Source organism: Mauremys mutica, chromosome 24 (assembly GCF_020497125.1).
Source record: "Mauremys mutica isolate MM-2020 ecotype Southern chromosome 24, ASM2049712v1, whole genome shotgun sequence".
In the NCBI taxonomy this organism is placed as follows: domain Eukaryota; kingdom Metazoa; phylum Chordata; order Testudines; family Geoemydidae; genus Mauremys; species Mauremys mutica.
Window position 1 is genome coordinate 8932777 of NC_059095.1, and position 24162 is coordinate 8956938.

Consider the following 24162-nt stretch of genomic DNA (forward strand, 5'->3'; position numbering starts at 1 on the left):
AGGAAAACGGTATTCGGGCTGGAGCCGTGAACCAATTCCTCTACAGGGGTGCTGTCAATGGGACTGAAGCAATGTCCGTCGGTAGAGACCGTCTGATCTCGTGCTAGTGCCAATTAGCTGGGCCGAGGGCGTACTCTGGAGGCTGCCACGTCCATCCCAGATCCCCAGGCGCGAGAACCCACCCCCCACTAGGATTCCCACAGCCGCTGCCTTCTCCCTGCCCTCCACAAAGTCATGTCCCGCGTGCTCAGCCTGGAGAAGAGACGCATGAGGGGCGACCGGGTGACACTTGTCATGGATGGTCTACGTTTACTTATTCAGGGCACTGGACTAGATGACCTCTCGAGGTCCCTTCCAGCCCCGGGGTTCTATGAGGCTACATTTCCCTCCATTTCTGACTGGCGTCACTACAATGTTAACTGCTGCGGATCAGCTCCAGCCTCCAGAATCCCCATCCTCTTCGCTGTCGCTCTAATCCCGTCACCTCCCTCCCGCTCTCCAGTGCCTTCACCGCTTCCGCCTCCCCCAAGCCTGGCCAAGCCCCCGCACCTCGGTCACCCACCACTCTCCTGCTCGGACTCTGCCCTCTGCCAGTTCCACCCCGGTCTCCTCCACTCCCCTTCTGCAGCCGGCACCTCCAGGTCCCCCAACGAGCCAGTGGCAGAAGCAGGAACAGAGTCCCATATCCCGTCTAGCTGTTGATGGCTGCATACTACCTCTCACCCTGGTATCTAGGCACACACCGTAGTATCCTCTGTTCTGAACACTGGCCCTCAAGGAGTAGTCTAAGGGGGTGTCCACACTGCAGTGTAAAGCCCGTGGCTGGCCCATGCCAGCTGACTCAGGCTAAGGGGCTTGGGGGCTGTTTTACTGAGGGGTAGATGTTCGGGCTCAGGCTGGAGCGTCCCAGAGCTCAGGCTGGACCCCAAGCCCAAATATCTACCCCACAATTAGACAGACCCGCCAAGCCTGAGTCAGCTGGCCCAGGCCAGCCACGGGTGTCTAACAGCAGTGGAGACGCACCCAAAGATTGTGAAGGGGTAAGTTCTGTGCTGCTCCCTACCCCTGGCAACGTCTTTCCTGCTCAGTACCCCGTGCCGCTTCCCACTCCTCCTGCTTCTGAAAACCCCAACTAGCTCCACCGTCCCTCAGACAGCGACCCTGCCAGGCACTCCCCTTACACATCTTTCCAAAGCTCACGTCAAACAAACCAGAGCAAACAACTAGGAACGAATAAACGGCTCACGGCTCCAGGCATCGCACATCCACTCTCTATGCATGTCTCCAGCCCGCCTGCTTCTTGTCTTCCCCAGCATCGTGGGGACGGGGGCAGATTGTAAGCTCTCGGGTACAAGGATCACACCTTTCTTTCCTCGGTGGAGGGCTTGGCACATCTGCGGTGCTGTTCCCACGTGCTGCTCAGTAGCAAACCTGGTCATTTCCGCTCCGCATTAGCCCGTCTAACAAAGCACTTGACTTTATGCAGACTCCTGTGTCAAGTGGCTGCCTCTGTGCGTTTGTTGGAGCAGGGCAAAATCTGCACAAGCACCTCCGTGATTTAGGAACCTCCGCCCCATTTTCAAAAGCGGCAAACATTTAGGCGCCTCAGGCCCATGGCCGTTCAACGCGACGTAGACGCCTAAGTGAGTCAAGGCAACGTTTTCAAAAGTGATTTGGAGCCCTAGGAGCTAAGGGTTTGTCTTTGCTAGAAGCGCTGCAGCTACGCCGCTGTCGCACTCCAGTGTAGACGCTCACTGCCATGACGGGAGAGGTTCGCCCGTTGATGTAGTTCATTCACCTCCCTTGGGAGCGCTAGCTCAGTCAATAGAAGAATTCTTCCGCCAACCTAGCGCTGTCTACACTGGGGGTTAGGTCGGCATAACTGTGTCGCTCAGGGGTGTGGGTTTTTCAGTGTAGGGACGCAGGGACTTAGGCTCTTTTGAAAACACTCCCTGTGCTCATGTTAATGCCCAGCTGGCTCTTTCTAAACAAGCCGCTTCTCCCCAGGGGATCGTTTCACAGCATCTGGCCCTGTGATGACTTCTTGTGGATCTTTAGCGCGTCTCCCCAAACCATGGGATTTCCCGTTAATTACAACGGCTATCTGCACCTCCTCCCTTCAACCACCAGGCCCCGGGGCACCTGGCAAATTGCTAATTTCTCTCCCGCTTGCCTTATTCTCGCCGTCTCCAGCCGGACCCAATAAAACCAAGGAACGCGATTATCCTTGCTCCGGAGGCCGGAGTCGGTTGATTATAAATGTTATCGGAACTGAAGCGCCCGTCCTCCCTTTTACGTTGGATTCAGAACACAAAGTGCCCCATGCGCCCTCTGCTGGCTCTGCGGGAGAATCAGCCGTGCAAAGTGAGAAGTGGAGCGAATAGAAATGTGGCTGAAAAATGCCTTTTTGGGAGGCTCCAAAAACTACTTATGAAGTTGGGTCAGATTCAACGGACAGTTTATACAGCTGCAAGGCTGGTTTGATTTGGTTGCCCATTTCCCGCCCACTCTACAATCTGCTGGCACGGATGCAGATGAGCGCCCAATGTGCAGGGCAACTGAGAATTAGTCCTTAAAGCAGAACCGGGGGTGGAGGGTGGAGAGACCGATCTGGATTTCAGACACACACCCCTACCCCCAACATCTTGCAGAGCTGGGACCCAGCTACGTGCTGAACATGTGCTGGGGGTGAGGAGAGACAAGAGCTGGACCCGGAGGAAGGCTGAAGCAGCCACTGCAGTGCACAGATTCAGGCCAGCCACTGGGGAGCAGGTAGGACTCCCTTGTCCAGCCTGGTCTTGCTTTCCAGCCGCCACAGCAGGCCCTAGTGCAGACACCCAGCCCAGGAGAGGGGCAGGACCACGCGCATCAGCTGCTTGAGTGGAGTAGAGGACAGGCCGGGGCACTGTCAGCTGGGCGGGGCTCAGGTGGGCCTCAGCACGCAGGGCACCAGCCACTGAGGAACTGCCACAGGGACGGCAGGAGGAACTATTGGGAAACCCCTTCCCAGCCTGGAGCTGGCTCCCCCTCCTCCGGTCTCTAGCTCCCCTTGCTCCGCCTCCTCCCCCTCTCACCCCCGGCCGTACGTTCTGTTGAGCCTCTACCATTAGGGGCATGGAACAGCTTCCATATGAGGAGAGATTAGAAAGACTGGGACAGTTCAGCTTAGAAGTGAGATGGAGGGGGATATGATAGTGGTCTATAAAATCATGAGGGGAAACTGAACAAGGAAGCCTTATTTACTCCTTCACATAACACAAGAACCAGGGGTCACCCAATGAAATTAATAGGCAGCAGGTTTAAAATAAACAGAGGGAAAGATCTCTTCACACACACGCACCGTCAACCTGTGGAACTCCTTGCCAGGGGATGTTGTGAAGGCCAAAAGTATGACTGGGCTCAGAAAAGAACTAGATTAGTTCCTGGGGGATAGGTCCATCCGTGGCTATTAGCCAAAGTGGTTCAATCACTGCCCTGTTCTGTTCATTCCTTCTGAAGCACCTGGCGCTGGCCACTTGCAAAGGCAGAACCCCGGGCTAGATGGCCCAGTGGTCTGACTTAGCTCGGCCATTCCTATGTACCTCTCAGTCCCCGGTAAAGGCAGGCTTTCATCAAGCTGAATTGGCCTGCGATTTCCTCCCTGTTCCTTTCAGCTCTTTGCAAACTCCCAACACGTCTCCGTTTTAAACAAACTCTCCAACCTAGAGCCACGGAGACAAAAAAAAAGGAGCATTTGCCAAGTGGGGAAAAAGTGAGTTTTAACTGGGGCAAGAAATGTTTATTGTAAAACGTAACTTGACAGAGTCTCCTTTCATGTCAATAACAACAATGGAGCTAGGAAGCTGCTATCTTGCCAATAACACTTTATTTTATAGGATGTAAATAAATTACATATTAACTAACACAGTAATTATAGGCCCCGCAGGTTACAGGATAATTGTCTAACCCAGCCAGAGTCTAAATATTTTAAGTGGACTGTAAACAAAGCCAAGCTCAAAAAAAGAATAGTTTAGCCATATAAGGAGGTGAGATTGTTAAAGGCAGCCATGGTACCAAAAGGTTAACTGTGTTTGGACCTGATCCTGCCGGCACCAAGGGTGCAATTTGCACAGGGATAGCACAAGGATTCTACACATCACATAGGACCCGCTCAAGTCCTATTTCGGGAGCTTAGTAAGGAAGTGGTGCATAAGGCTTGTGTTGGTTCTCTGCACAAAGTCTGTATCACAGCAGCCGCCGTAATCCCCAGCTGAGATCCAAGCCCCACCGTGCTACACACTGTAAGAGACAGTCCCTGTCTCAAAGAGCCGACGATCTAGCTAGACGAGGCAGAGCACAGGCCGGGGGAAAGGAAGGTTTCTTCTCCCCAGTTAACAGAGAAGCAAATTTCACCCAGCACGACCACCACAGCTGCACCGGCGCGCGGTCGCGCCGGATTTCGAGCCGCGCGCCCCTCGAGAGAGGGAGCAGAAACGCACCTGGCAACAGCGGGCACGAGGAATCCATCCTGCGATGAATTGCCCGAGGGCTCAGAAAGGTTCACAGGAAGGATTCAGCTGATAGCTCGGAAAAACAAAAGACAGAGCAAATTGCTCTATGTTCTTGGACAATCCACTGCCTCCCTCCCCCCACAAGGAGAAAGGGGTGAAATTCAGCACATGCCACAGGCCACGCTCAAGGCCGCTTTTCATTCCTTTCTGTAAGTAGCATTACAGTAGAAATGAGAGACCCCAACCAAGGTCAGAACCCATGACACTAGGCCTTGTGCATCCATCTCGTAAGAGACAGAGCCCACCATTTAAATGGACAAAGGATGGGAAGGGGAAACAACCTGCCCAATGCCAATTAGGTCAGGGGTCGAGCTGGGCCCTTTACCCAGGTCTCCTGATTCCCAGTCCAGGGCCCCCAACCATAACCCCCCTGCTGCCTCACTTGCTTCACTTTCATCTGAAGCACTCAAAGCACTTTGACAACTAATAAAGCATCACCACTTGCCCTGTAAGGCAGAGAGGCATTATTAACCCCAGTCTACAGATGGGGTAAACTGAGGCCCAGAGGGACGCATGCCTTTCTCCAAGATCACAAGGGAGTACATGGCACATTCCAGAGCAGAATCCAGTTCTCCTGCTTTTTAGGCTTGTGCCTTCACTACAGGAACATCTTTCCTCTACCCTTGGTAGAGACTCCACACTGGCCCGGGGCATGGAGTGTCAGAGATGAGGGACCTCAAGCTCAACATTGCCCTCTAGTGGCTGCAGTGCAGACTCGCAGTCATCTGGACCTCAAGCGGCAGACAGCCTGGACTTGTAGGTCACAGGTCTGGGTCCCCATTGTTGCGTGGGACTGGCACGGCTGCCAACAACGAAAAGCTCAGTTCTTAGCACTGAAAAGCGCCTGGTGCCTTTGAACCGCAGCGATGGGACGTACGTGACAAGGGGGTTGCTCAGCTATCTAGTGACCAGTCCCCGTGGATGCAACCGAGCAACGGTAACAAACCCACGTGTGGCAGGGAAAATACCAACTGACTAGGTAAATCAGGCACAAAAGTGGGGAACCAAGTCTAGAACCCCCGGTCCTTGGAATCAAAACACAGGCCTCTCTACCCTTGAGCTAATAGAGAGCTCCTTCAGCTCACTTCTGCTGTAGGGCTAAGCTGCAGCCACTAGAGGGCAGCGTGGCCACCACTCAGTCACGCAAAGCTAGCACATCACACAATCACCACTTGGCGTCTGGAGCCAGAGTAAATAACCCAAACCTTGGCAGTAGAGAAATGAAACAGAGCTTCAGCACAGTGTTCAGGGGAATCATAGAAGCTCAGGGCTGGAAGGGACCTCAGGAGGTATCTAGTCCAACCCCCTGCTCAAAGCAGGACCAATCCCCAACTAAATCATCCCAGCCAGGGCTTTGTCAAGCCGGGCCTTAAAAACCTCTAAGGAAGGAGATTCCACCACCTCCCTAGGGAACCCATTCCAGTGCTTCACCACCCTCCTAGTGGAAAAGTTTTTCCTAATATCCAACCTAGACCTCCCCCATTGCAACTTGAGACCATTACTGGGATGCTGGACTTCCTCCGACACCAAGGTGATGACTATGTCTGAGAGAGTCAACACAGAGTGGCAGTAGGGGGTACTGGTTAGAGCGGGGCCTCTGGGTCAAGAGATGCATGTTCTCCTCCCAGCTGTTTTACTGCACGGCCTTGGGAACGGCCCCTCAGGAGACAGTTTCAATTCCCTGCTCTACCCCAGACTAGATGTGGGGCAAGTCGCTTTGGGCTGAGAGCCATCTCATTTCTCCTGCTGCACAGTGGGGATGACAGCACTGCCCTACCACACAGGGGAAAACATATTAAAGATTATTATGCTATGGTTAAGAACAAAAGAACGGCCATACTAGGTCAGACCAATGGTCTATCCAGCCTCGTATCCTGTCTTCTGACAGTGGCCAGTGCCAGATGCTTCAAAGGGAAAGAACAGAACAGAGAAATTATCGAGTGCTCCAGCTAGGCCCAGCTGCTGGCTGCCAGAGCTTATGGGACACCCAGAGCATGAGGCTGCACCCCTGACCATCTTGGCTAATAGCCAGTGACTGATCTGCCCTCCACGAACTTATCTAGCTCTTTTTTTGAATCCACTTATAGTCTTGGCCTTCACAACATCCTCAGGCAATGAGTTCCACAGGTTGACTGTGTTGTGTGACAAAGTACTTCCTTTTGTTTGTTTTAAACCTGATACCTATTAATTTCATTGGGTGACCCCTGGTTCTTGTGTTATGCGAAGGGGGAAATAACACTTCCCGATTCACTTTCTTCACCCCATTCACGATTTTATAGACCTCTATCATATCCCCCATTAGTGGTCTCTTTTCTAAGATGAACAGTCTCAGTCTTTTTAATCTCTCCTCAGACGGAAGCTGTTCCATACTCCTAACCATTTTTGTTGCCCTTCTCTGCAACTTTTCCAATTCTAATATATCTTTTTTGAGATGGGGGCAAGTGCAAATACAGGCAGTATTCAAGGTGTGGATGTACCATGGATTTATATAGTGGCATTATGATATTTTCTGTCTTATCTATCCCTTGCCAAATGGCCCCTAACATCCTGTTAAATTTTTTGACTGCCGCTGCACATTGAGCGGGTGTTTGCAGAGAACTGTCCACAATGACTCCAAGATCTCTTTCTAATTTAGATCCCATCATTTTGCACATAGAGTTGGGATTATTTTTTCCAATGTGCATGACTTTGCATTAGGGCTGTCGATTAATCGTAGTTAACTCACGTGATTAACTCCAAAAAATTAATCGCGGCTAATCGCAGTTTCAATCACACTGTTAAACAATAGAATACCAATTGAAATGTATTAAATATTTTGGATGTTTTTCATATATATTGTATTCTGTGTTGTAATTGAAATCAGTGTATATTATTTTTTATTATAAATATTTGCACTGTAAAAATGATAAACAAAAGAAATAGTATTTTTCAGCTTACCTCATGCAAGTACTGAAGTGCAATCGCTTTGTCGTGATGGTGCAATTTACAAATGTAGATTTTTTTTTGTTACATAACTGCTCTCAAAAACAAAACAGTGTAAAACTTCAGAACCTACAAGTCCACTCAGTCCTACGTCTTGTTCAGCCAATCGCTAAGACAAACAAGTTTGTTTACATTTACAGGAGAGAATGCTGCCCTCTTCTTATTTACATCACCAGAAAGTGAGAACAAGGATTTGCATGGCACTTTTGTAGCCAGCATTGCAAGGCATTTACGTGCCAGATATGCTAAACATTCGTATGCCCCTTCATGCTTTGGCCACCATTCCAGAGGACATGCTTCCATGCAGATGATACTTGTTAAAAAAATATTACGCTAATTAAATTTGTGACTGAACTCCTTGGGGGAGAATTGTATATCCCCTGCTCTGTTTTACCCACATTCTGCCATATATTTCATGTTATAGCAGTCTCGCATGATGACCCAGCACATGTTCATTTTAAGAACACTTTTATTGCAGATTTGACAAAATGCAAAGAAGGTACCAATGTGAGATTTCTAAAGACAGCTACAGCACTCAACCCAAGGTTTAAGAATCTGAAATAACTTCCAAAATCTGAGAGGGATGAGGTGTGGAGCATGCTTTCAGAAGTCTTAAAAGAACAACACTCCAATACGTAAACTACAGAACCCAAACCATCAAAAGAGAAAAATCAACCTTCTGCTGGTGGCATCTGACCTAGATAATGAAAATGAACATGTGTCGGTCCACACCGCTTTGGATTGTCATTGAGCAGAACCCATCATCAGCATGTTTGCATGTCCTCTGGAATGGTGGTTGAAGCATGAAGGGACATATGAATCTTTAGCACATCTGGCACGTAAATATCTTGCAACACTGGCTACAACAATGCCATGTGAATGCTTGTTCTCACTTTCAGGTGACATTGTAAATAAGAAGCAGGCAGCATTATCTTCTGCAAATGTAACCAAACTTGTTGGTCTGAGCGATTGGCTGAACAAGAAGTAGGACTGAGTGGACTTGCAGACTCTATAAAATTTTACATTATTTTATTTTTGAATGCAGGTTTTTATGTACATCATTCTACATTTGTAAGTTCAACTCTCATGAAAAAGTGATTGCACGACAGTACTTGTATGAGGTGAATTGAAAAATACTATTTCTTTTGTTTTTTACGGTGCAAATGCTTGTAATCAAAAATATATATAAAGTGAGCACTGTACATGTTGTATTCTGTGTTGTAATTGAAATCAATATATTTGAAAATGTAGCAAACATCCAAAAATATTTAAATAAATAGTATTCTATTATTGTTTAACAGCGCAAATAATCACAATTAATTTTTAAATGCACGATTAATTGCAATTATTTTTTTAAATCGCTTGACAGCTCTACTTTGCATTTATTACCATTCAATTTCATCTGCCATTTTGTCACTCTGTAAGCCAGTTCAGTGAGATCCCTTTGTAACTTTTCACAGTCAACTTTGGACTTACCTATCTTGAGTAATTTTGCATCATCTGCAAATTTTGCCACCTCACTGTTCACCCTTTTTATGAAGATGTTGAACTGCAAAGGTCTCAGTACAGAGCCCTGGGGGACTGCACTATTTACCTCCCTCCTGTGTTGCCTCTAATTTTTCCCACCCATGTGCAGAATGAATTTTGTTATGTGCACCAATATGGAGGTGATGTGTGACACATCACCTCCATATTGGTGCACATAAAATTCATGTGGTGGGGGTGGGGCTGAGAGGTTCGGAGTGTGGGCGGGGGCTCAGGGTTGAGGTGCAAGGGGATGAGGGCTCTGGCTGGGTGTGCAGGCTCTGAGGTGGGGTTGGGGATGAGGGATTTGGGATGCAGGAGAGTGTGGGGGAGAGGCACCTGTCCCCACTGCGGGAACTCTGGGGCTGCAGGATAGGCACCCCTCCCCCAGACCCAGTGGATCCAGGCCATTCCGGGGTTGGTCTGGGCCGCACTATGCCTGGGACCAGCCTGGGCCATGCCTGGGGCTGCACGTGGGCCTGATCCAGCCATGGCTGGGCCCATGCTGCTCCAGCCACGCCACCGTGACCCACCGGCTGCCGCACGGCCATGCAGCTTACAGGGAACTTAGCCTCTCTCCACTGTGAAAACTGACCATTTATTCCTTCCCTTTGTTACCTATCTTTTAACCAGTTACTGATCCAAGAGAGGACCTTCCCTCTTATCCCATGATTACCTACTTTGTTTAAGAGCCTTTGGTGAGAAACACAGGCGCCGACTCCGTGGGTGCTCCGGCACTGGAGCACCCATGGGGAAAAAAATAGTGGGTGCTCAGCACCCACCAGCCACAGCTGATCTGGAACACCGCCAAACAGCTGTTTGGCAGCTGGGGAAGGGCTTGGGGGAGGGCAGAGAGCGGTGGGCGGAGGACTTGGAGAAGGGACGGAGTGGGAGCAGGAAGAGATGGAGTGAGGGTGGGGCTTCAGGGGATAGGGTGGAGCACCCTCCCCACAGGGAAAAGTAAAAGTTGGCACCTATGGTGAGAGACCTTGTCAAAAGCTTTCTGAAAAGTTCATACACTATATCTACTGGATCCACATGTCTGATACCCTCAAAGAATTCTAATCGATTGGCGAGGCACGATTTCCCTTTACAGAAGCCACGTTGACTCTCCCCCAACATACTGTGTTCATCTATGCATCTGATCATTCTGTTTCAACCAACTGTCTGGTACTGAAGTTAGGCTTACCAGCCTGTAATTGCCAGGGCCCTCTCTGGAGCCTTTTTTTAAAAAAAAATCTGTATTACATTGGCCACCCTCCAGTCTTCTAGTACAGAGGCTGATTTAAGTGATAGGTTACATACCACAGTTAATAGTTCTGGAATTTCAGATTTGAGTTCCTTCAGAATTCTTGGGTAAATACCATCTGATCCTGGTAACACATTGCTCTTCAATTTACGGGTTTGTTCCAAAACCTCCCTACTGACACATCAGTCTGGGACAGTTCCGCAGATTTGTCACTGAAAAAGAACGGGTCAGGTGTGGGCATCTGCCCACATCCTCTGCAGTAAAGACCCAAGCCAGGAATTGATTTTGCTTCTCTGCAACTACCTTGTCTTCCTGGAGTGCTCCTTTAGCACCTCAATCATCCACTAGCCCCACTGACTGCTGGCAAGGCTTCCTGTTTCTGATGTACTTAAAAAAATATTTGCTGCTAGTTTTTGTGGCTTTAAGCAGCTGCTTTCAAATTCTTTCTTGGCCTGCCTTATTATACTTTTACATTTGACTTGCCAGAGTTTATGCTCCGTTCTATTTTCCTCGCTGGGATTTGACTTCCAGATTTTAAAGGATGCCTCTTTGACAAAGCACTTCCACTGTGGATGCAGCTTATACTGGCAAAACCCTGCACTTTTGCTGGTATAGCCTGTTCCAGCCTCCCCGCTTCACCACACCCCCTGAGTAAAATATGTTATACTGGCAAAAGTGCAGTTTTGCTGTCTAATTGCATCTATAAAGTCCATAATAATAGTCTTTTCCTCACAGGGATATTTTAAAGTTTTATTAGTGTTTGAAGGTTTGGCTCTCCTCTCTGTCTGAATCCGGAGCGACTTCCCTGACGTTCATGGCATTACACAAGGGTTAAATTGGCGTAAGTGTGCAGCAAATCAGGCCTGGAGCCTTTCAGATCTTTTGATGAAAGGTGCTCTGGGAGCACAACGCCACGGGGGATCGGTATGTCGGTTTCAGACGCGATGTGGAGACGGACTGAGCTAAACGCAGGATGTGTATTTCTAGCATCCGCTATTCTATGGCACTCCAGAGAGATGGCCCTGGGTTCCATAAAGGTCATGCACCCACCGCACGCTTTAAATCAAACGGCACCGTACAATTGCGAGCATTGTTGGAGACCGCGTCATGCTAATCAAGGCGTCTTGCGTGGACTTTATAAACGGATAGACACGGAGCAGGGTTTTCCATCACCGCAGAGTAACACAGGGAGCCGCTATCGGGACAGAGCACCGCGAGCTAAAGGTTTAGAACAAGATGCCAAGGAGATTATTGCATTTGAACCGAGGCTGCTCTCTCAGAGGCCCTCCCGTGGGAGGGGATGAGAATTTGCCTCTTGAGGAACTGAGCGAAAATCAGAGGCGGGCCCGTGAATTGTGGACTACTGTGAGCAGATTTTAGATGGAGAGTTGGCTGATTTGGAATTTGGCCAATGCAGCATCAATCAACAGCCCCGCGCTTGGGATAAGCGAGACAGGATCTATAAGGACTACAGACGATTAGGGCCTAAGGTAGCCAACTCTGTAATGTTTTAAAGCCGGATACCCTGCCCCTGAGGCCCCAACCTGCCTCTTCCCTCAAGACCCCGCCCCTTCCCCCAAAGCCCCACCTCTGCCCCCTTCCCTGCCCGCCTCTTCCACAAGGCTCCATCCCCCATTGGCTCCTCTTTTCCCCTCCCCTCATTGCTGGCAGCTTTTCCCCTCTCTCTCCCTGCTCTGCCCGGGACAGGAGACTCTCGCCTGTGGAGCCGGGGCTGGGTGCGGCAGCCCCCCGGCGCAGGTAGGAGGCGGCCCCGGCTCAGTAGGTGATGATTTGGTGCCTCCCCACCTCCCCTGCCTGCAGTTCCTGGACTTCGGTGTCCAGTCGGTGGGTGTGATTGGACACGGTCAGGTCCCCTTTTCGACTGGACTTTCCGGTTGAAAACCGGGCACACCTGGCCACCCTACCTGAGCCTCGGATTCACATTTCCGCCGAAAGCCGCTGCCGAGCACGGTATTGCTGCAGACGAAGAGCGCCACCTGCTGGATCCCCAGAACTGCGTCCTGCGCCGCCGCCCTGATCCGTGGAGGACTCTCCGGCTGCTTCTCGGCCCTGCCCGGCCGCTTTTAGCTTGGAAGAGCTGGCCCGGTTACAGCACAAGGGGGCATGGCTGCGGGCCACGTGAATGTTTGCAAAGAGACGATCTCAAAATACTTTTTCCAGAACAGGAACTAATAAACTGTCAGCAACTCAGAGGCCCAGAAATAGACAAAGGGAGGCAAGTGTCCCTTTCGGGCGAGGCAAACGCTGCTTGTTTAAAAGGCTTGCGGTGGGATTCGCACCAGGAATCGGAATGCTGGCAGGAGGGGATGAGCCCCCGGGGGTCACCATCAAAGGGACGGAGTGCTTCAGCAAGAACAGAAGAAAGAGAGATGAAAGAGCCAGCTATTTGCAGAGGCTGCGCTGCAGAAAGGCAGCTAATTCCCCCCTCTGTAACAAGCCAGGGCTCCGGGGAGTGGAAAGCCTTTGTAGCGGTAACCCGAGCACCCTCGCTTCAGGAAATCAGCCAGCAGACCCACACAGCGGGAATGCACTCGGGTAGCTTTACAGACACCAGCGGCCGGCGTTCCAGCCTAACCTTTCTATTCAGGTTAGTAAGAGGAGGAGTATGGCAGTAGCGCCTAGTAGTGCCAGTCATGTGCTCGGTGCTGTACGAACACAGAACAAGCAGGCAGCCCCTGCCCCATAGATCTTACAGTGTAAGGTTCTTGTCCCCGTGGGATCTGAGCACGTGACACTGCTAGCAATGCAGGACCCCATGCAACTGCATCATACACTCTTCTCTCCAACACGCTCCAGGAACATTACGACGGACTCAGAGAAGGGCGTCCCAGCGCCTCACACTTGGACGAAGCAGGCAAACGTCTCTCTCCCCCACTTGATGTCCATGCACAACCAGAGCAGCTGTGACGCAGCTTCATCTTCATTCCTCCACAGCACAGGTAAACTGAGACCTCCCTCTGGGCTGGAGTTTGCTGTGGCTTTTGCCAATGTAATCTGGAGCAACTGCACTGAAGTAAAAAAGGGATCACTCTGGGTTTGCATAGGAGTCTCTGAGATGAGAATCTGTGTGCGTCTCTCTCTCTCTGGTGGGTCTTCATTACAAAGCAGGTAAGTTCCAAGGACACAACACTTTGGCCTGCAGCCTCACCATCTCTGCATAGACCAAAGCACGTCTGGTTCTTAAGAAGACCCTTCAGTCTTGTCTACATGGGGACACTCAGTAAAAATTAATTCAGATTAATTTTCAAAGTGGATTAATTAAACCTCAAACCCCTGTCTGGACACTCTCATTTGGCACTAAAGCGGCTTTAGGAAAATTAATCTAAATTAACTGAAGGTGTGAATTCAAAGCAGATTAGTTACTAATCTGCTTTGAATTCACTCCTTCAATTTATTTGGATTAACTCTCTGAAGTGTCCCCATGTAGACAAGTCCTTCTCTCAGTCTGATTTCACACAAAGCAAGGCCACCAAGAACTTATAAAGCAAATCTGGAACAAAGGGAAAAGGCACCACTGTCTGCACTGTAATTTCTGGTTCATCCTGGCCAAGAGAAACCAAAAAATACTCAGAAGATTTCCAGGCCAATTTCAAGAGTAGTGAGCTTCTGAAAGTCCTTGAGTAAACAACTGATCTTCAGCTTAGCCATGTTCCATGTGGTTTGTCCAAAAGTAGTCAGAATGTCCAGTCACTTTAATCCACATCCCACTAGCGGAACATTCTCGTCTGTTTTACCTTTTGCATCAAGGAGTTGAGATCTCTGTAATTACACTAATACAGTTCTGACATCACAAATCACAGAATCATAGAAGATTAGGGTTGGAAGAGACTTCAGGAGCTTTCTAGTCCAACCCCCTGCTCAAAGCAGGACCAGCACCAACTAAATCATCCCAGCCAGGGCTTTGTCAAGCCTGACCTTAAAAACTTCTAAGGATGGAGATTCCACCACCTCCCTAGGGAACCCATTCCAGTGCTTCCCCACCCGCCTAGTGAAATAGTGTGTCCTAATATCCAGCTTAGACCTCCCCCACTGCAACTTGAGACCACTGCTCCTTGTTCTGTCATTTTCCACCACTGAGACCAGCCGAGCTCCATCCTCTTTGGAACGCCCCTTCAGGTAGTTGAAGGCTGCTATTAAATCCCCCCTCACGCTTCTCTTCTGCAGACTAAACGAGCCCAGTTCCCATAGCCTCGCCTCATCAGACATCAAGTCTCGTTTCCATCTCGGGACCTGCCTTCCACCCAATCTGCATCGCAGGCAGAGACGGCCACCGTAGGGGAAACCCCAGTATACCTCAGAAAGGTCTGGAGGCAGAAGGGCATCAGGCACACAGGCTGGGATTTCAAAGGTGCCTAAGGGAGTTAGGTGCTGAACTTTCACTGAATTCCAATGGATTGGGGGACCTAAGTAGAGATGGGTGAATTACTGATTTTTCAGTTTGGCCAGCAAACTGAATATTCAGTTTGGGTCCAGAAATGTTTGGCGCATGTCAGCAAACTGGAAGAGTGCATGTCAAGCCAGCAAACATCTTGGCTATGTCTGCACTGCACGAAAACACCTGCGGTGCCGAGTCTCAGAGCCTGCAGGGCTAAAAATGCAGCACTCGGGCATGCAGGGCTAAAAATTGCAGTGGAGCCATTTGGGCTTGGGCTGGAGCCCAGGTTCTGAGACCCATTCCCCGCCCAAGGTTTCAGAGCCCAAATGGCTCCACTGCAAGTTTTAGTCCTGCAGCCCGAGCAACCGGACCCAGGCCAGCCACAGGTCTTCTATTGTAGTGCAGACATCCCCCATGTGACCATCAGCCAAGTAGGTAGGACACTTGCCTGCAATGCGGGACAGCCAGACTTGAATCCCCACTCAGCAGCAAGATAGCTGGAACCTGAGATCATCCCCCTACCATGTGAATATGTCCTTAAATAGCCCTGGGGCCAGCCGGAACCACTCTGTAACTTGGTGATTAAAGCATTCACCTGGGAAGTAGGCCCTGGGGTCAAATCCCTCCTCTGAATCAGACAGAGAGAAGATTGGAACCCACAGCACCTACCTCCCAGGTGAGCGCCTCCATCACCAGGCAACCGAGTCCTTCTTTTGTGCATTGGCCCAATGAAGAGGTAAGGAGTTATGAAAAGTTGAACAGCAGGAGTACCTGAGTGCAGAATTGCCGATGGCCTGGTGGCGAGAGCCCTCAGCTGCCAAGAAGGAGACCTCAGTTCACCTCCTTGTTCCTCTGATGGCCTGGCTATCTCCTTGGGGAAGGAGAAGAAGCCAAGCTGGAGAACTAACCAGATGTGAGGCTGGGAAGTAGGGTGACCACATGTCCTGATTTTGTAGGGACAGTCCCGTTTCTTGGGTCTTTTTCTTACATAGGTTCCTACTACCCCCCCACCCCCGTCCCGATTTTTCACATTTGCTGTCTGGTCACCCTACTGGAAACAAGGGCAGGTCTGGTCCGCTCATCCAAAATCAATCCAGACGCTGCTTGCGGGGGCAAAGAGCGGGGAGAGTCTGGCGTGGAAGCAGCTCTGTGGGGATGACAGGGACTCCTAATTAAAACCCCCAGCGTGAAACGAGCAGCAGGCTCTTTGCCTCTAAACTGCTCGGCTATAAAGAGGCTGCCTAGCTGGGAAAGGAATCCTGGAAAGGCTCAGCATGAGGCAGGGTGTTAATAGAGAACCGGGCACCGGGCTGCAACGGAAGGCAAGAGAGATGTGATGCTGGAGTGCAGACAGTATAAACAGCCCAGGTGGCGCTGGGGAAAGCAGGAGGCAGCGACACTAACCAGAACACTGCGGCCGTTTGAAGTTCCCTAAAGAAGTGGTGCCAAGGCAGCTGTTGTAAACCTCCAGCCGCTCCTGCGTGGGTCTCCAGAACCCTTCACGCTCCGGTCTGACCTCGGGCCCGAAAGCAGAGGAGAGCTTGAGCGTTCCGACTTGCAACCTCCGGTTCTACCGCGGTGTCAGAACTTGGGCTCCATCCCTGACCTCGCCCTCCACGCGAGCGGCACACGGCAAACGCAAAATAATTCCTGCGTGCGCACATAGATTTTTTTTTTTTGGGAGATGCACGGCTACACAGAAGCAAAACATGCAGGAGCCACTGCAAGAAAAATAAAAGCCACAATAGCCAATCTCAGCGCCTGGGTCAACTGGCTTGGGCTTGCAGATCTCACGCTACCGGGCTAAACAAAGCAATGCAGACGTTCGGGTTTGGGCTGGAGCCTGGATTCTGAAATCCAGAGAAGAGAGAAGACCTCAGAGCCCAGGCTCCAGCCTGAGCCCCAAAGCCCCCACTGCTGTATTTTTCGCCCCAGAGCGCGAGTCCTGTGAGCATGAGTCAGCTGACCCGGGCTCTGAGACTCACTGCCCCAGGTCGTCTTTTTTTTTTTTTTGTGCTGTGTATACGTTCCCTTGATCTGCCCATTTGGGAAGCAGGAAGGTAAAGGCCCCTGTTTTATTTCACATCCATAAAATTTTAGGAGAAATATTGCTGGCAAACAGCAGCGCTGCGGGGAAGGATCTGGTTTTTTTGCTTTGTTCCTCATGCTCTTCTGTGTTCAATTTGTCTATAAAGGAGAGGCTGCCAGGATGTTTAGGGGTGACCCAGAATAAAGGGTTTAAACAGTTTTGCAAAGCCTAATATCACAGGAATTGGTTTCATTATTTCATGTCTTAATATTTAAGGGAAAATGTTTGCGGGGTGGAGACATCCCTGCAAGGTCCCCGGGAATGCCAGGCTAACGCAGCGTGTCTCCAACTCTCATCCTATAGACCAGTGTTTCTCAACCTTTTTGATACCAGTGAGATTTCAGGGACCAGTGCTGATCCACGGACCAGTGATCCTGCTTCTCTGCCAAACCCCTATTTCTGTGGGCCACAGGAACTGGCAGACTGGAGCAGATGCGAGGTCCATCCAGCCCAGTAGCGTGTCTCTGACAGTGGCCCGTGCCACATTCTCCAGAAGAAGATGTAAGACGCCTTGCAGGGTTGGTGGATTAAACCGTCCCCATGGAAGTCTCGGCCTGACCCTTGATTGTTAGAGGTTGGTTTACACCCTGAAGTGTGAGGTTCTCTCTCCCTTCCAACACTGTGGTTTTTTAAAGCAAATGACTATGATAAATGGATATTCTGGAAGATCTCTGCATACTCCTAGGTCTCCATCGACCAAACTTTCAGGACCACTGTGCCGGGGTGAAAGTAAAACGAAGATCGTACCGGTATGGGCCCGGAAGGGGCGGGGCCTTGGCCGGAAGGGGTGGGGCTAGGGGTGTCAGTGTCCCCCAGCCAGTCCATCTGCGCTCCCTGGCCAGCGCTGCCTGGGGCTCCAGCAGCAATTTAAAGGACCGTCATACCGGCCCGTATCCCCTTACTTCCCCCCCTGCCACTGTGAGAGTGTAACATCGACAGACCCTGGTCGGGGGGCAGGATCGAACCTGGGACCTCTGGAGCTATGTGCGTGAGCCTCTACTGCGTGAACTAAAAGCCACGTGCCTCTTAGCTAAGGCTGTGGCAGACTCATTAATCTCTCTCTAAGTGGTCACGGTGCCACTCGATGGGCCAGCGCACCACCCCCAGGAGGTGTGTGGGTTACAAGAGCACATCGGAAATTCGTTCTCCAAGCTGAGCAAAATCCAAGAGCAATGGGAGAACATAGGTATCGACACCGGGGATTCTCGGGGTCTGGAGCACCCAGGGAAAGACAGTGGGTTTTCAGCACCCACCCACCACCTGCTGATCAGCTGTTTTGTGTCAGGTGGGACTTGGGAGGCGCTTGGGGGAGGAGGCTGAGCAAGGGTGGACAGAGGTGGAGCGAGTGTGGGGCCTTGGCGGGAGGGGCGGAACGGGGGCAGGGCCTCAGGACAAAGTGGGGGTGGAGCATCCGCCTGGAAGAATGAAAGTCAGCACCTGTGTGGTGGAAAGTCAAATAGATTCCGAAATCTCCTTGTTTTAAAAACTGGCAGCAGCATCACAGGACAGGGGAGAGAGTTTCTTTTTTTATTGTCAGTGTCCCTTGAAGCCAGGATATATTCAAGGCGCGGTAGTAACAACTTATCTCCCAGATCTACAAGCCTTCCTCACAGCCGGGTCAAGAGGACTGTTTGCATGAAGGCTGCAGAATCTGGGCCCTTGGTCTTCCTCCCACGTGGGGCAGCGGGAGGTTGCAGCATTGCAGAGGTGTTTTCATGCCACCCTCCCAAATTATTTCGGACTGTTAATTCCTCGTCCTGACAGATAAGGAACAGCTGAAAGGAACGTTACCAAAGAGTGGGCTTGAAAGGCTGTCCAATCAACTTGTGCCCACGGTGAGGCAGCATGATCTAATGGATAGGGCTGGCCTGGGCGACGGGACAGCTGGGTTTTATTCCTAGCCGTGCCGCTGTCCTGCAGCATGGCCTGGTGGGAGTTGCTTCTTCTTTGCATCTGTTTCCCCTCCCACCCTTTGTCGACTGAGACTGTGAGTTCGCCGTCTCTTGCCACGTGTTCGCGCCATGCTTAGCACCATCCCCATCCCAGCCGGGGCGTCTCGGTTATCTTACAATACCGATAACAACCGCCACCTAGGCCTGGTTCCGGCTGCAGCGCTGAGAGTGCCAGCGTAGGCCCGCGCCAGAGATGTTAAGCACCACCATGTCCATATCGGTAGCTTCCTGAGCCCGCTCCCAAGAGGTCAGTACTAATCCAGAAGTAAAAGATTTACTGCAGTGCAGCCGTGGCCCCTAATCTCCACTGTGCAAATCAATTATCTATCAATACCGGGTTCTGTTTAAAAAAAAAAAGCTTTTTCCTTATGAAGCCAGAATCATTGGCCTAACGCGCTTGCCCGTAACCTTTTAAAACCCAGCTCCCTGCTACAAGTGCGCAAGATGACTACGTTACATAAGGATCCTGTTCCTTTCTTTGGGATTTCCTGGCATTGGGTAAACCACAAAGCGCGTGCCAGTCAACGGGGGATCTGAAATCTGCAGAAAAACAAATGACAGCCCATGACTCACCCGGCCTTTGTTTGAACTGTGCTCTTGGGCTTTTCATTGCCATTTACAACTTGCAAAACCGTTGTCGATAACAAAAGAATAAGAACGGCAGGGCCCCCGGCGACTTAACGAACAAAGCACACATCTGGTTGGGAGGTGCGGTTGCCAAGAGAATCCAGAAAGATCACAAAAATGACGGGTACCAGCAAAGCTGAGTGTTTATCTCCTAACAGCCCGAAATCACCCCTGCTTAAGGTCAATCTCACACTTGGAACTGACGGAGCTCTGGGTGGCTGCTTCCTCTCCTCGTTGACTCCTGCAACCCAACGGCCTGTGGATTGAGTCTCAGCCACCTCCCCGTCAATCCGAGCCCCAATCCCAGCCAGGCATTGTGTTAACTGATAGCTGATAAAAATGGAAGGCATCGGCCCAGAACTCCCCAAGAACCGTTTAGGCACCAAAATTAAGTGCTCGGCACCTGCCATTAACAATGGAGAATCCCCCCAACCAGGGTGGCCAATTTTGGTGGGACGTGTTCTTGGAGGTTTCCTCACATGACATATGAAAGATTCATCTTTAATTCCTGGAGAATCCAGGGCAATCCTGGAGGGCTGGCAACCCTCCCCATCACCCTGGGAGATACGAGTTGTTGAGCGCTTCCCGAAATCTGGCCCACTGCACAGACGACAGCCCAAGACCCTCAGCCTTAATATCTCCCCATATGTGTTGAATACGAGGAGTGGCAGAACTGAGCTGTCTGGTGTCGTACAGAAGAGGGCCCCACCAGTTTAGTTACCCGGAATCTATAGATGAGCTGTAAGGATGAGAGAGGAAGTCATGACTGCAGGCTCCTTGGCCTTTCTGTTGAGACTGCCAACAAGACAGCCAGCTAGTGGGGGTGATGCTCTATCCACTAGCTCCTACTCAGAGACCCACCAACTTCAGGAGCCAACAGAGCTTCAGAATGGAGAGTGAGGAGCCCCCCTGCCAAACCGATCCAGCCATCATATCAGGCTCGCAACACATTTCTGCTCGCCGAATTCACCGGGGGACGGCGCGGGTTAGTCTCTCTCCCACTCTGCCTCCTCCTCTTTCCTCGCTCCAGAACCAAACGCCTGCGTGCTGGCTGCCACCAGCGATGTCTCACTCAAGCGGATACAGAGCTAGCATCAAAAGAAAAACAAAACAAAACACCCCAGGGGCAAAGATCAGAAAGCCCTCAGCATTAGCCTGCTAAGCTGCACTGACATGCTGAACCAGGCTTCTCGGCAACTGGATATTTCACCTCTTAAATAGTGACAAAAGCTAATGTGAAGTCCCGATCCTCCTAGCACAGCCACACCTGCTGGTTACGAAATGTCAAGCGACCAGCCAGTCCTTCACCCTGTCCTTTAGACCACTTGGCCACTGGCTGCTTAAGATGAAAGATGCTGTGTGTTGTACCAGCCGATCTGTTCCGGGCTTGCTTTGAAAGTTTGCATCTAGTATCCTGCCGGAACCTAACAGGCTGCAAGGGATATTGCTCTAGGGATGCCTTAATAACTACAATTAGCACGTATCTGCCTAGATCTCAAAGCAATTGATTCATTATTATTAATTATTTGTATTACTGTAGCCTCTATGAGCCCTGCTCACGGACCAGGCCCCCTCTGTGCAAGGTGCTGCACAAACCGAACAAAAGACATTCCTTCCTCCAAAAAGCTTCCAAGCCAAGTATAAGACAAGACCCAGCAGGTGGATATAGACAGACAGAGGAGCACATGTACATGCGACGGGACATGGTCTCAGCACAGCCGCATGCTACCCAATGTCAAGACTTTTGTCCGCATCGCAGCAAAGGAGAGATTCGAAGCAGAGCAAAACGGCTTTGTGGGAGCTCCTCCCGAGCATGAGGGGCGCTTGTTTGCAGATTTGACAACCGGGTTATAGAGGCTGCCACTATGGGTTGATCCTACAGGTGGGGGAAAACCAATGCACAGAGTGGGGAATGTGACTCGCCCAGGAGTTCTGATCAGAGACACCTTGGGGATTTGAATGCAGCTCTCCTGCTCTTCAGCCACCTTACCCACTGTACCAGGCCGCCCTGCCAGGGAGCGGAGCAAGCCTGTAGAAGTACGTATATCAGATATGGGACTTCAGAAGGCAACCCCCATCCCGATCCAGTTTTCTGAATTACGCACAGGCTTAGCAGAATTTGATTTTTTTAAAAATCATTTTGACAGATAATATCAATGTTTATTCTGAGGCACTTTTTCCTATTTAAATGTTCACCATTGCGCAAAGTGATGGGGTTTGTGCATCCTTTTTATTGCTATCGGTGTACGTTTTCACAGTCGTGGGAAATAATTCTTTTGTTTAAGGCGGTAAGACTTTAGCTTCAAAAAGTTAAAGCTTTATAAAACTGTTAAAACACAACTGGTCAACCTCACGCGTCACAGGAAACAACGTAAATATCCTTAAACCGTAATACGTTCTCAAGCAGCATTTCTCTTACGTCACCTACCTGTACATTTCGATTCATATCAATGGGAAATGTTTTCCCGTCAGTTTATGAGGGTCTGGTGTATCAAATCTTTCCAAGCCTAATTACACAAGAGTCTTCAAAGCAGAGCCAGTCTGCCAAAATAGGAAGCGAGCTCAGTTCTAACAGAACAGAGTCACTTTGGCTTATCTGTTATAGGGCTGGAATAGTCACGTATACTTTATATCTGTTTCAAAAAATAGCGTGAGGAATACAGAATGTTTGGAACGTGCCTAGGAGATAAATTGTCTTACAGCACGTGTAATCGCTGTAAAAAAAAGTGCTAAAAATCTTGTTCTAAAGATGTTATGAGCCTGCTTTTCTGTTGCCTTTGGCTTCAGGCAGTCATTTACACCAGGGCAAGTCCCTGCATACTTTGCTGAGTTACAAGCAGGGGCGGCTCCAGGCCCCAGCACACCAAGCACGTGCTTGGGGCGGCATGCTGCGGGGGGCACTCTGCCGGTCGCCGGGAGGGCGGCAGGCAGCTCCAGTGGACCTCCCGCAGGCGTGCCTGTGGAGGGTCCGCTGGTCCCGCGGCTTCGGTGGAGCATCCGCAGACGTGCCTGCGGGAGGTCCACTGGAGCCGCGGGACCAGCGGACCCTCCGCAGGCACGTCTGCAGGAGGTCCACCGGAGCCGCGGGACCGGCGACCGGCAGAGCGCCCCCTGCGGCGTGCCGCCCTGCTTGGGGCGGCGAAATTGCTAGAGCCGCCCCTAGTTACAAGGCGTATCTGCCTTCTCTCAATGGGTCAATTGTGTAGCTGATGATCCTTATTGGGCCATCAAGCAGGCTAGGCAGAGCTAACACCAACTTGTCTGGGGTGTCACCCCGAAGCACAGCACAAATTTGAAATACAGACAGTATAGAGTCAATACTCACAACTTCAACTAAAAAAATGACACATACATACAGAAGCATAATCATAACCAGCAACCCCTAACCTGGTCTTAGACACCTTATATGACCCCCTTTACCTAAGATTTGGTGCCATTACAGGCCCTTGGTTGCAACCATGTTCTATATGGTCCCAGATTATATCAAGAACGTCACAACAGGCAAAGACAGCTTTGCTTCTATAGAGAAGCCATGTGGTCTATTGGCTAGCAGCACTGACCAGAACCCTAACAGACCTGGGATTTAGTCTCAACTCTGCTGTGTAACCATGAGTGTGTCTCCATTTCCACTGCCAGCCCTGTCTAGATTGCAGCAGAGGTTTGCGTAGGGCCTGGCCCAATGGACTTCTAGGCACTACTGTAACACAACAAATACTGCTCGTGAATGTACAGCGCTGACCCGGTGCCGGCAATAAGATAACGAGCCACAGACTGACTGCAAAATCAGAGTGAATGGTGAGGGCTTTATTATCGTGTGTATTGTGGAAGCATCTACACGCCCCAGTTGTAGGCCAGCAAGGTGCTAGGTGCTGCAGCAACACAGAACAAAAGCCAGTCTCTGCCCCAGAGAGCTTACAATTGAAGTAGAAGACACAAGACAACAGGTGGCTACAGAGAGCAGAGCATAAGGACGCACTGCTGCTGGTCAGTAGTATAGGCAGTGGTCTGAGCACACCAGCTGCCTCGCCTTTGTCAAGTGCAATATCCAATCCAGAAAGTACCCAGATTGACTCTCAGATCCCAGGGGGAATTTTCAGCGCTGGCCTTTAGAAAAAAATCGTCTTTCTGCTTGTAAACTGAGTAGCTTTGGCCTAGGAAATATTTGACAGAATGATGCAAGTGTAATACTGTCGGATTACTGTATGCGATTGGGTCACTGGAGCAATTACTGTATGAACACGCTGGTTCGGTTTAAAAGCGGAGCTTTCGGGAAACAAGCAGGAAGGCCACACCATGGTTCCAGATAAGCAACCTCCTGGGAAACGCATCCGGGATCATAAAGAGACAATGCCTGAGCTATTAAAAGGGATGATGCACCTTCCAGGCCCCAGCCACGTTACAAACCTCATTTTGCCAAGGCTGAGAACGAACACATCGAAAGGACAAACAGCTAAAAACTCTCCGGTCTGAGGTAGGACCAGTTGTTCCGCAGCTGTTTATGGGGAACAGACTGACACAGGCAGCTGTGTATGACTCTGAAGTCACACCCTCCTCAGCTTTCCAGGGGGATGGTGACCCAAAGGTAAGAGACTTGCATAGGGACTGTTAATTGTTTTAAACTTCCTTTTATCGTATGCTTTGCTTTGTTGCTGCTGTTAAGATTAAACAATACTTTAGTAAGAGAAAGCGGCCTGGTCGCCTGCATTAAAAACTAGTCACAAGTTCCTGAAGGGAAGACCCACAGGTACCCAAACGCAGCCAGATTTGTTAGGGATAAACATGGTTGATACCGG

The 24162-nt window shown here is 50.4% G+C and overlaps 1 protein-coding gene across 4 annotated transcripts in view; it reads right to left on the reverse strand.

Moving 5' to 3' along the window:
* NRTN (neurturin) overlaps window positions 1-24162 on the reverse strand; it is an 86861-nt gene that overhangs the window by 17750 nt on the left and 44949 nt on the right. The window contains exon 1 of one of the 4 annotated variants that reach the window (XM_044998862.1): window positions 15473-15486. The exons of the other annotated variants lie outside the window; for them this stretch is intronic. The gene's annotated coding sequence lies outside the window, so the exon portion shown is untranslated. Of the gene's footprint in view, window positions 1-15472; window positions 15487-24162 lie in introns of those variants that run through there. 4 annotated transcript variants of the gene reach the window in all.